Below are 12,422 nucleotides of genomic sequence, written 5' to 3' on the forward strand. Positions count from 1 at the left end.
TGCAGACAAAGATGGAGAAGTTCTATACAGTCAGTAAAACAAGACCAGGAGCTGACTGTGGCTCAGATCATGAGCCTCTCGTTGCAAAATTTAGGCTTAAATTGAAAAAAGTAGGGAAAAAGCACTAGGCCACTCAGGTATGAACTAAATCATATTCCTGATGAATATACAGTAGAGGTGACAAATAGATTTAAGGAATTAGATCTGATAGACAGAGTGCCTGAAAAACTATGGATGGAAGTTCGCAACATTGTACAAGAGGTAGCAACTAAAACCATCCCAAAGAAAAAGAAATGCAAGAAAGCAAAATGGCTGTCTGAGGAAGCTTTGCAAATAGCTGAGGAAAGAAGGGAAGCGAAAGGCAAAGGAGAAAGAGAAAGATACACCCAACTGAATACAGAATTCCAGAGAATAGCTAGAAGAGATAAGAATGCCTTCTTAAATGAACAGTGCAAAGAAATAGAAGAAAACAACAGAATAGGGAGGACCAGAGATCTCTTCAAGAAAATTGGAGATATGAAGGGAAAGTTTCATGCAAAGATGGGCATGATAAAGGACCAAAATGGCAGAGACCTAACAGAGGCAGAAGAGATTAAGAAGAGATGGCAAAACTACACAGAAGAACTATACAAGAATGAGCTTAACATCCCAGATAACCACAATGAGATGGTCACTGACCTCGAACCAGACATCCTAGAATGTGAAGTGAAATGGGCCTTAGAAAATCTGAGCAACAACAAAGCTAGTGGAGGTGACAGTATTCCAGCTGAGCTATTCAAAATCTTAAAAGACGATGCAGTAAAAGTGCTACACTCAATTTGCCAGCAAATTTGGAAAACTCAACAGTGGCCACAGGATTGGAAAAGGTCAGTTTACATTCCAATTCCAAAGAAAGGCAATGCCAAAGAATGTTCAAACTATCGCACTCATTTCACATGCTAGTAAAGTTATGCTTAAAATCCTACAAGCTAGACTCCAGCAGTATGTGGATGAGAACTACCAGAAGTACAGGCAGGATTTTGAAGAGGCAGAGGAACTAGAGATCAAATTGCCAACATACGCTGGATCATGGAGAAAGCTAGGGAGTTCCAGAAAAACATCTACTTCTGCTTCATTGACTATGCTAAAGCCTTTGATTGTGTGGATCACAACAAATTGTGGCAAGTTCTTAAAGAGATGGGAGTACCAGACCATCTCATTTGTCTCTTGAGAAACCTATATGCGGGTCAAGAAGCAACAGTGAGAACTGGACACGGAACCACTGATTGGTTCAAAATTGGAAAAGGAGTCCAGCAAGGCTGTATACTGTCGCCCTGCCTATTTAACTTATATGCAGAGCACATCATGAGAAAGGCAGGGCTAGATGAATCAAAAGTTGGAATTAAGATTGCCGGAGAAATATCAACAACCTAAGATATGCAGATGATACCACTCTAATGGCAGAAAGTGAAGAGGAACTAAAGAGCCTCTTGATGCGGGTGAAGAAGGAGAGTGCAAAAGTTGGCTTGAAACTCAACATTAAGAAAACCAAAATCATGGCATCCGGCCCTCTCAATTCCTGGCAAATAGATGGGTAAGAAATGGAGGTAGTGACAGATTTTATTTTTCTGGGCTCAAAGATCGCCTCAGATGGGGACTGCAGCCAAGAAATTAGAAGACGCTTGCTCCTGGGGAGGAAAGCTATGGCAAATCTAAACAGCATTCTAAAAAGCAGAGACATCACCCTGCCAACAAAAGTGCGTATAGTCCAGGCCATGGTTTTCCCAGTTGCAATGTATGGCTGTGAAAGTTGGACCATAAGAAAGGCTGAGCGCAAAAGAATTGAGGCCTTTGAACTATGGTGCTGGAGAAGACTCCTGCGAGTCCCTTGGACTGCAAGGCGTTCAAACCGGTCAGTCCTAGAAGAGATCAACCCCAACTGCTCTTTAGAAGGCCAGATCCTGAAGTTGAAACTCAAGTACTTTGGCCACCTAATGAGAAGGAAGGATTCACTGGAGAAGAGCCTAATGTTGGGAAAGATTGAGGGCAATAGAAGAAGGGGACGACAGAGAATGAGATGGCTGGATGGAGTCACTGAAGCAGTAGGTGTGAATTTAAATGGACTCCAGAAGATGGTAGAGGACAGGAAGACCTGGAGGAACATTGTCCATGGGGTCGCGACGGGTCAGACATGACTTCGCAATTAACAACATAACAACAACAATTATTTTTAATAAAATAAATGGTATGGAAACTACTACTATTACTACTACTACTATAGTACTTATTTTTCTAAATTTTAAATTTCATTTAAAACATTCTTGATTTTATATTAGGAACTTTCATCTCCCTGTCTTTTTTGCAACTCGAGAAAAACCAACTGGATGTAATACATCTATTATTTTGAATGACAATTACTTAAGAAAGAGGGAGATCAATAATAAAACTCTTTTCAGAAGGAAATTATGCTCTGATTGTGGTGAATTCTGGGGTTATAAAGAAATACTATTTTCATTCTTTACGCTTATTATATTGTATTTATTTTTCTAAATTCTGTTTTTACATGCAGCCTTGTTAATATTCTTTGTTTTATATGGTGTATGTTGATATGGCCTAATGACTAATCAACAGGAAATGTTCTAATATGTGCATGAGAAAAAAGTTGTATTCATTAAAAGCTAAAAATTGGGACTAGGTAGAACCCCAAATATAACACAGAATTCTTCATTGTTTTTTCAGGTCAGTATGAGAATTGCTTCAGAGGCTCTGAGTGATAAAAGTCAATTCCCTTTTTTCCATCCGATGCTCCCCAAAGAAGGGATCCAGTATCCAGGAATTGTCCAAATTCTCCTCCATTTTGGATGGACCCTGATTGGTCTCTTTGCAACAGACACAGAGTAGGGAGAAAATTTCATGAGAAATTTTAATCCTATGCTTGTCAAGAATAGAATTTGTGTTGCTATTTCACAACAATTCTCAATGACTGGACATACCCCATTCCTCAGGGACGCCCTCTCTAAGTGGAGACAAGTCAACGTCTTTGTTAACTTCATAGAATTTGATTCCCTTTTGGACAGTATTCTTCCCATCCATTCAGCACTTGAAAGTTTGCCAGGACCCATTGAAGGGAAAGTCTGGATCATGACCGTGGCTGCAGTATTTTCAATTAAAAAAGATTGGTGTCTCAAGCACGTCCACAGTATTTGGAGTTTTCCCTGTCAGTGGAAAGAGAGTTGGAAATATGATAATGCCTTTAAAAGAGATTTCTTTGTGGAACCTGAATTTCAAGCTGAGTATTTTCACTGTTCTGTTTCAAAACACACCTTTTCTGTCAAAGGCCGGAGAAGATGCACCCAGAAAGCACCAGTGGAGTCCCAAGAGAAAACGAATAGGATGCAGATCGCAAATCCTTTCATTACTTACAGTGTCATAAAGATTCTGGCCCACGCCTTAAGTGCTGCATCCCAACCCCAGAGGAGAAGGAAGAAGGGTGAAGAGAGGTTGGGGGCTCCAAGGCTGCAACTATGGAAGGTAGGGGGTCCCAACAAGGATCCATCAAACTAAATTCCTTTTCAGGGTCTTTTGTGCTCTCTGGGCTTGGTGGTTTAAGATCTTAAGCTTCACAACAGAGAGACTTCGAGAGCCAGAGACCTCTCTGATTCCTCAAGCTGAGTGGCCGGCTGAGAAGAGCAGAGCAGGCAGAGCAGCTGAGGTGACTGGAAAGCTGAACGGAGGCCTGACCAGAGCAGAGACTAGCTCCAAAGACAGAAGGGATAAAACAACAGGAGGCCAGAGGACTGAGCAACATAAGTGAAGGCAACAATTAATATTGAGGTCCCAATAGGAAGGGAGGGAAGACCCCCAGTAAAGAACAAAAAGGATTTGGAGGTCAAAAAGTTAAAAAAAAATAGAGGGGAGAATAAGGATAAATAAAACTAACACAATAGTAAGAAGGTTAAATAAATAATAAGGTAGCACAAACAGGGAGAAAAAAGGACAGAACAGAGAAGCTGGAAACAAAGCTAACAGCAAAGCACAACCACTAACCAAAAAGAGCAACTACCAAACAACAAATTTATGTAGCAGGTGACTGAAACTATTGTGATATGCAATACATGTTCCATGTATGCACTGATGCCCAAAGAACACCCAAACTACACATGCATCAGATGCAAATTATGTGAACTACTACAGGAAAAGTTTAGGAACTTAGAAGCAACTCTAGCTTTTACATCTTGGGGTTTGCGGCATTGAAGCGACACACACTCACATTGTAACCAAGTTCTTCTTTATTTGATCCACGTTACCACTCAGTAACCCAACAGGCTTGCAGGCCTTTTATAGTCTTCCAAACAACCTATCATACATCTCCTTTATTCATGCCTTGTGCATACACGCAAGGCCGGTGCCAACCAGTCTGGTCCCGGGCAGCTTTTGGGTTGCCCAGGACCTTTTGCAACATTTCTGGGCCTGCTGAGCTGCCCCATCAGCCCCAGAACACAACACTAGCCAAACCCAAATGCACAAAAGAAAGTGCCACCCAAATCGCACCAAACAATGAACAAATAACCCTACCGCTAAACCCTTGGAGGAAGACAAATGGAGGTATGTCACACAGAAAAGGAAATATAACACTCAAAGAAAGAAACAACATGCAACAAACAAACCTCTTCTGCCCAATCCTACCCAACCATAAACAACCCCATTAAAACTGAGCAATCAAATTTTCCCCTTAGAAGGAAACACGCAGACCCACAACCTCCCCCTCAAAGAAGACATGCAGACACCTAGCAAAGGAACAAAATAATCCTTAAAAAGTCACCTCAAATATTCCTAAAAAAGCCACACCAACAACCACACTTGAAACAAACAGAAAAGCACCCTAGACTTCAGCCCCCCTAAAAAAAAAGGAAAAAAAAGAAAGGATGTGGTCCCTGTCTTCAAGAAAGGGGAAAAAATGGACCCAGGAAACTACAGATCAATCAGTTTAATATCAATACCTGGGAAGATCCTAGAAAAGATAATCAAAAAATAGATCTGCGAACAACTAGAAGCAAACAAAGTGATAACTAGCAGCCAGCATGGTTTGTTAAAAACAGATTATGCCAGACCAATCTGATCTCATTCTTTGATAAAGTGACTAAACTAGTAGACCAGTGAAATGCAGTGGACATAGTATACCTAGATTTCAGTAAGGCATTTGACAAAATAGAACACAACTACTCCTTGGAAAGCTAAAAAAAGGTGGAATAGACAACATCACCACCAGATGGATCTGTAGCTGGCTGACAAACCGTACAAAACGAGTAGTCCTAAATGGCACTACATCCACATGGAGAGAAGTAAGCAGTGGGGTATCACAAGGTTCTGTCTTAGGCCCAGTACTCTTTAATACCTTTATAAACAATTTAGATGAGGGAATTGAAGGGGAACTCATCAAATTCTCAGATGACACCAAACTGTCAGGAGTAGCCAACATCCCAGAAGACAAACTCAGGCTCCAAAAAGATCTTGACAAACTTGACTATGGGCTCTATCCAACACAATGAGTTTCAATGTGGAGAAAAGCAAAGTCTTACCTTTAGGCAGGAAAAACCAAAGGAACAAATTGTCATGTGTCTGACTAATGAAACACTTCAAAGAACTTTCAGGCATTGTTTAACCTAAAAAGCCTTTATTAGTGTAAAGGAGTGTCAGCACGGCATGGAGGAATGCTAAGATCTGAATTTCCCGTCCTTTGCACATGACATTCCAGGCATTTCCCCTCCCCTATTTTGGCGTCATGATTCACATCTTCCAATTAACTTGGAGGGCAAAGATTCACTTCCGTTCCCTTCCGCATGCTTTTCTCTCCACTCCTATTCTCATCTGCATATTTTGTCAAAGCAAGAATATTCAATATTAGCAGCGTTGACACAAATACAGATTGGGCAAGACCTGACTTGGGAACAGCAACTGTGATAGGGACCTTGGTGGACGATCACTTAACTATGAGCCAGCAGTGTGCAGCAGCAACCAAAAAAGCTGATACAATCCTGGGTTGTATAAACAGAGGCATAGATTCAAGATCATGCAAAGTACTAGTATCACTTTATAAAGCCCTAATAAGACAACACTTCGAATACTGCAGCCAATTTTGGTCACCATACCACAAAAAAGATGTTGAGAGTCTTGAAAAAATTCAGAGAAGAGCAACTAAGATTATCAAAGGCTTGGAGACCAAAATGTATGAAGAACAGCTGCGGAAGTTGGGTTTGACCAGTCTAAAGAAAAGAAGAAATAGGTGATACATGACTGTCAAAAGAGATAGTGAAAGATTTATACTTTCACATTGCAAGATTTTGTTAATATAGCTTTACAATAAAGTAGAATTACTTCATCTGGTCATTTTTCCTATCTCCTCTACCTGAATGAAGATTAGCCTTGCAACTTCCTTCTTAACAAATCCTTGCTTTCTAGTAATCACCCTATTGTTTGCAAAGAGTTTATGCATACTGTAGTTATTTGTGTATTTTGTTTACTTGATTCTTGATCATTGCTACATTTTATTAGTATACTCAGTGCTTTTTTTCTAAAAAAAAAAAAAGGTGCCGGAACTCACACATGTCATACAACCCGCCTTGCCTACCCTACAAGGTTCCATCCAAAAAAGGTGCCGGAACTCCATTCTGGGCGTTCTATGAGAAAAAAAGCCCTGCATATACTACATGCTTTAGAAATATTGCTTAATATTTGTACTTCAGTTTTGAAGATAATGGTAAAACTATTTCTCCCAAATCACAGTATTTGCAAGTTAAACAACCATAGAAGAAAGATTCAAATGTAAAAAGAGATAAGGAACCAAGATTTCTGCTTTTAAATTCCTGGATGTTTCCATTCTAGTTCCATCCATTTCTAAAGAAGAGGGAATTGTACAATCTTTCCCTGCTGAAAGTGTACTTGGATCAGAATGAAAACGTAGTAGCAGATCTTGAGTAGGGTGGTTCTTCCCAAGGAGGATCCCATCAACAAGCAATTGGGCACTTTTGAAAGACAAAGACTTACAATCAACCAAGATGCTTTGTCATACTTAAAGTTCCTCAAGAAGGTGGGGAAAATTTTGATCTCTTTTCTCTTTTTTCCAAAGCTGTTTCAAGTGGGCTAAACCTAATCAAAAAAGTGAGTAACTTTCACTGAGAATTGAATGTGTGGAGTAAAACCCCTATAACTTTCTTAGGCAGATAAGCAAGCTTCAGTTCTATTGACCAAGGTTTCCCTTCTGATGCTGTCATGCTGAACCCTGTTGTAAGCTGATCCAAAATGAGATATGGGGTGATTATTATTTAGGACCCAAATCATTGCCATTTAGTGTCCCTCGGCAGTTTAGTACCACCATAAAACTGGTGAGACAGGGCCTCATAGGCTGGAGATTTTGGTGTTAATAGCTTCAAATTCACTAGTTTCTTTGTCTTTAGATATCAAAGATGAAGGCAATTCTTTTGACCAGTCCCTGAGTTCAGATTTGGACTGAATCTGAGGAAAGGGAATCCAGAGTGGATGGAGGTCCTGTTGGTCCAGTTCGGAAATAAGGTTCATCTTTGTCCTGGTTGGAGTCAGGGGTCTCCCAAAATTGCAGGTTCATAGTCTGGGATGTTTTTAATCAGCTGAGTCCATAGTTACACCTGCCTCTCTTTAACCCACACTGGGATAGTGGAATTTAGGAAGGAGGTCCAAGGCTTTCAGTTCACATAAAATAATAATGACTGGTCTGATGTGAGCACAATTATGAATTGATTGATTAAATTTACTTGCTACCCATCTCACCATGATAATGACTTGAAAACTGAAGTACTGAAACATGACTTTGGTGCAAAAAAAATCTTGATATCAGAAATAATAAGGGGAATAGAATAGAAGAGAAGACCTGTAAGGGACCTTGGAGGTCTTCTAGTCCAGCCCCCTGCTTAAGCAGGAGAACCTATTCAAGCAGGAGAAACTAATGTTACATAGATTTGGGCATTGGCTTGTAAGAGTGCCCTTCATCTGAAAATCCCTTGAATGCAACTGTTTATCTTGATTGTTAGCTGCCCTAGGACATGCTGAGAGGCTACAAATCAAACTAATAATAAATATGGGTGTGTATTTCCCTGTCAAATTATGTCACCTAATTGTATTCTTTCAACAGAAAGGACCTTGTGTTGATTATGTTGTGTTGAGTATCCATTTCCCACACAGGGCTCACACTCATGACCCATGTGGGGCACCAAAAGATGCCTGATTCACCCTTTTTGAGGGACACATTCTCATGACCTCACCTCCATCTCACCTCACTATAGTTTTAGAAATTAGTCAGCCAGTTTTAGTTTTAGTTCACTGGCATGGCAGCCATATAAATTGAACAAATATACATACAAATAAAGAGCATTTTTAAGGTTGACAGCCCATATTTGTAAGGAAATTTTTCTTTTTATCTTAACTGGAGATAATTTTGGACTGCTTTCAAAGAAAAAAACTTGCCAGATCCTACTGGTCAAAAGTTTATTTCTTCCTCACAGTTTTATTCTAGTTTAATAAATCCAATGAAATTAAAATTTGATATAGATATTACAATAAAGTTCATTCTAAAATTTAGTGATTTAGTGAGGGGGAGTTCCACGGGGGGGGGAATGCCCGGACGCCCCCCTCCCCCCCCGCTTCATTTCATTTATTAGCACTCTCCCGGATAAAGATTTGCTCCTTGTGTATTCTGTGCTCTCCGATATACGAAAATTAATCATTGGTATTTATTGCTATTTATGGACACTCCTAGACCGCCCCCCCCCTCCCTGAAAGCAGGGCTCTGGATGGCGGAGGATATAACATCACCCCTAAATAAAGAAGTATAAAAATAAGCATAAAAATAAATTACCCTTAAAAAGTTTGAAATTCTACAAGGATGACAATGGAACATGCCAAAGGGAAGAAATAGATTCCTCTCCTTCCCATCAGACCCACGATCTTCCTTCTCTTCCCACGGTCCAAAGTTTCCCCTGCCCAGAAATACTTCTTTGCAGAATATTATACCAAGTATTTTTTCTGGCAGGGGGAGGAATCCAGCAAGGTCTCTCTCTTGCCCTCCTGCCCTCCAGCCAAGCCCACCGTCTCCATCTCCCCCACCAAGCTGGATCCCACTTCCCCTAACACCATCCTCCTCTGCATCGCGAGGGGCTTCTACCCTGTGGAGATCGAGGCCCGGTGGCTGAAGAACGGGCGGCCGGAGGAGGAGGGCGTGGCCTTCGGGGAGGAGCTCCAGAACGGAGACTGGACCTACCAGCTCCAGGTGATGCTGGAGACCCAGCCCCAGCGGGGGGGGACGTCTACGCCTGCCAAGTGGAGCACGCCAGCCTGGAGGCCCCCATCACCATCCAGTGGGGTGAGCCCCTCCCCTCTGGTCTGGGGACCCCCTCCTGCCCTGAGAAGGGGGGAGAGACCCTCCCTGTGCGGGGAGCTGGGATGGACCCTCCTGGGAGGGAAGCTGGCCCTGATCTTCCTACTCAGTGAGGCTCCTTCTCCTTCCCCAGAGCCCCGATCCTCCAACTCGGCCAGGAGCAAACTCTGGACAGGGATCGTGGTGGCCGTGATCGGGGTGATCTTCTTTGCCATGGGGCTCTCCCTCTACCTGAAGAGCAAGAAAGGTGAGTCTGGGGGGCTGGATGAGAGATTGTGGGGGAGGGGACCATCCAGGGGAGGCCTCTCAGCAAGTTTAGAAGATGGCAAGGAGGCCCCCTTGGAGATTTGCTTGGGAAATTCTGTTCTCTGAGAGTCTACTGTATAAGTGAGCATCCTGCAACCTATTATGGGCTATTGATGGGGAGGGGGACCCCCTGAGTCCTCCAGCCCATGAAGGGTCCTGATTGGCTCTTTTTCTCCTTTCAGCTACTCCCATCCAGCCTCCTGCAGGTGAGTTTCTCCTCAAGTTATAGATGTTTCTTTAACATTCGTTAATTGTTCCTTTTTTTAAAAAAAGAAATGTGCCTGAATGAAACCTCCTTGCTGTGGATAAAACAAATATTTGAAGTTTTGGGCAGCTTTTCCTTTCAGAGACCTGAAAACAGTGCAATGAAAAACAAACACAGACACATAAACACTAAAATCTGTCCCAGGATCTTTCCAGCTTTTGGGAAATTGCAAAGGAGAAGGGAAGTCTCCTTGTGACATTTCACACAATTCCTGGCCAAGCGACACCCGCCTTTGCTGCCATGGTCCATCCTGGCCCCATCTTCTTTGTTAATATGAAACATCTGGGGGGGGGGGAAACCTCCTCTCTTGATTAACCCCCCCAATTAATTCATTTGGGGAAAATTCCATCAGCCCCAGAAGGCGAATTGCTGGTCCTTTGCATCCTTTTCCTCCCTGAAAAAGGGGGGAGTGGTTCTCCCTCATTCTGCCCTGCCTATCAACCACCTCCCTGCAGTGTGGGTCTTCCTGGGGGGGCTGTAATAATAATATGTTATTTACCATTTTTCCTCATCTCTTTTTCTTCAGCACTCATGAATTAATCCTGCCCTCCTTCCTGCTTCCTGGTGGGAAAGGAAGGGGCTTTTTTCCATTAACTGATGAATTTCTGTCTCTTTTTTGCGACCTCTGAAAAATGGAGGGTCAAGATTTTAGATTGGGGGAGGAGGAGAATGGCAGCCTGGAGCCTCTCCTGCTGAGACCCCTCTGGCTTTCCTTTGAAGGCCTCTCTTTCTTGTGAGGGAGCAGTGGAGACTATCTAGACTGACCCCAGGGACTCTGAGCCTGCCTGTCAGTCCAGACACCTAAATCTCTCCCGGCTTTAAATCCACAGCAGCTTCATCTTCATTAATCTTTGTCCGAATCCCTTCGCTTTGCTATAAAAGAATAAACATTGTAGGAAAAATCCTGGAATTCTTCCTTCCTTCCTTCCTTTCTCTTCCTCCTCCTCTTTCCTCCCTCTTCCCCACAGGAGGGTCCTCCCTTCTCCCCTTCCCCTCCCCAGATTGACACCTCCCCTGCCTCTGGATCAACCATCCCGACTACTTCAGGTCCGAAGTCAAAACTGGTTTGGGAGAAGGGTGGGCAGATCCAGGGAGGGGCAGGACTCCCCTCCTGCTCAGAGGCCCCCTTGCTCTGCTTCCCCTCAAGCCTCCTTTTGAGGACCAGGATGCCAGGAGGCGTGGTCCCCTTCAAGCACTTGTGGGGAGCCACTGGGAAATACCTGAGACTCCCCCTACTAGCATTTCTGCCATTTCTCTCCTTCACAATTGGAGGGTCCTTCCCCAGACTGCCAAACTATCGTTACTGCAGCCCCACAGCCCTTCCTGCCTTCGCGTCTGAAGCCCCCTCCCTCTGGGCAGAGGGTCTCCAACAGAGAGAGTCCTGGGTTAATCTCGTTTGGCCCCCAACTGGAGCTCATCTGAGACCCCCCCCCTCAGAAAAGGCCCTGAGTGGTCCTGTGGCCAATGGCCTTGATCTCTGGGAACGTCGCCCTGATGTCCATCTCCCTGGTCTGAGGGCTCCTGGGCAGGGGGTGTTGGGAAGGGTCTCTTCCCCAGGGCCTCTTGGGGCCAGAGCAGAAAGTCCAGCTGAAGCCATTCCTGGTGTAGGAGACATTTGCCATCAGGGGGGAGGGAGGGAGAGCAGCTCTGCGGGAGAGAGGAAAGATCAAGGGGGCAACTCTGAGTAGAAGACCCCTCCCTTCTCCCCAGCACCCCTAGATGCCCCTAGATAGCTCTCCCACTGAGCCTTGCCCCCTCCGGAGGTCATCCAGGCTGCTTCTGCAGGATTCCCCTGGCTTCGATCTCCAAGGGCAGATTTTGTCTCCCTCCCATTCCTCATCTGGGGCACATAAAGACTAGGTCAGTGGAGGAACAGTCTCAAAACCTTAGAACACAATGCCTCTCTTCACAATATTATGAGACCGTTATGCAGTCAACATCACCTTAGATGCAAACTAAATAGGGCTCCCCAATATTTTCCTGGAACATAATTATGGGCTGCCACCTGGGGGAACTCGGGGAAGTATGTGTTGATGTACAGGAGCAACAGGCTTAGTTCCTTGCATCATCAGGAAGAGCCAGCAGGTGTAGGAATTTCTCACTCTCCCGTTGGACTCTTTCACTCAGCTGAACAAGAAGGGCTAGAGAAGAGAGGAGAACATTGCAGGGTTTACTAGGCCCAAACCTCCTTTCTTCTCCTGCCAGTGATAGAAAGGGCTCTTTGACTTGAGGGGGGAGCCCCTTTCTGAGGACTCCCCCCTGCCCACCTTGCCCTCACAGGCAGTGAGTATTAGTGGGTCAGTGAGGCTACACATGGCAAAACTAGCCAATCTGAAAAGAAAGTCAATTATTAGTAATGTAGTTCTTTGCTCAAGAACCGCAGGGAGCAGGCAGAGGCTAGCTGTATTTCTGAAAGTGCACTGAAGTCTAGAAATAATGTTGAGCTCCTGGTGTTACCCCAGAAAC

This window comes from Crotalus tigris, unplaced genomic scaffold, assembly GCF_016545835.1.
Source record: "Crotalus tigris isolate CLP2741 ecotype Arizona unplaced genomic scaffold, ASM1654583v1 scf7180000024122.54249, whole genome shotgun sequence".
In the NCBI taxonomy this organism is placed as follows: domain Eukaryota; kingdom Metazoa; phylum Chordata; class Lepidosauria; order Squamata; family Viperidae; genus Crotalus; species Crotalus tigris.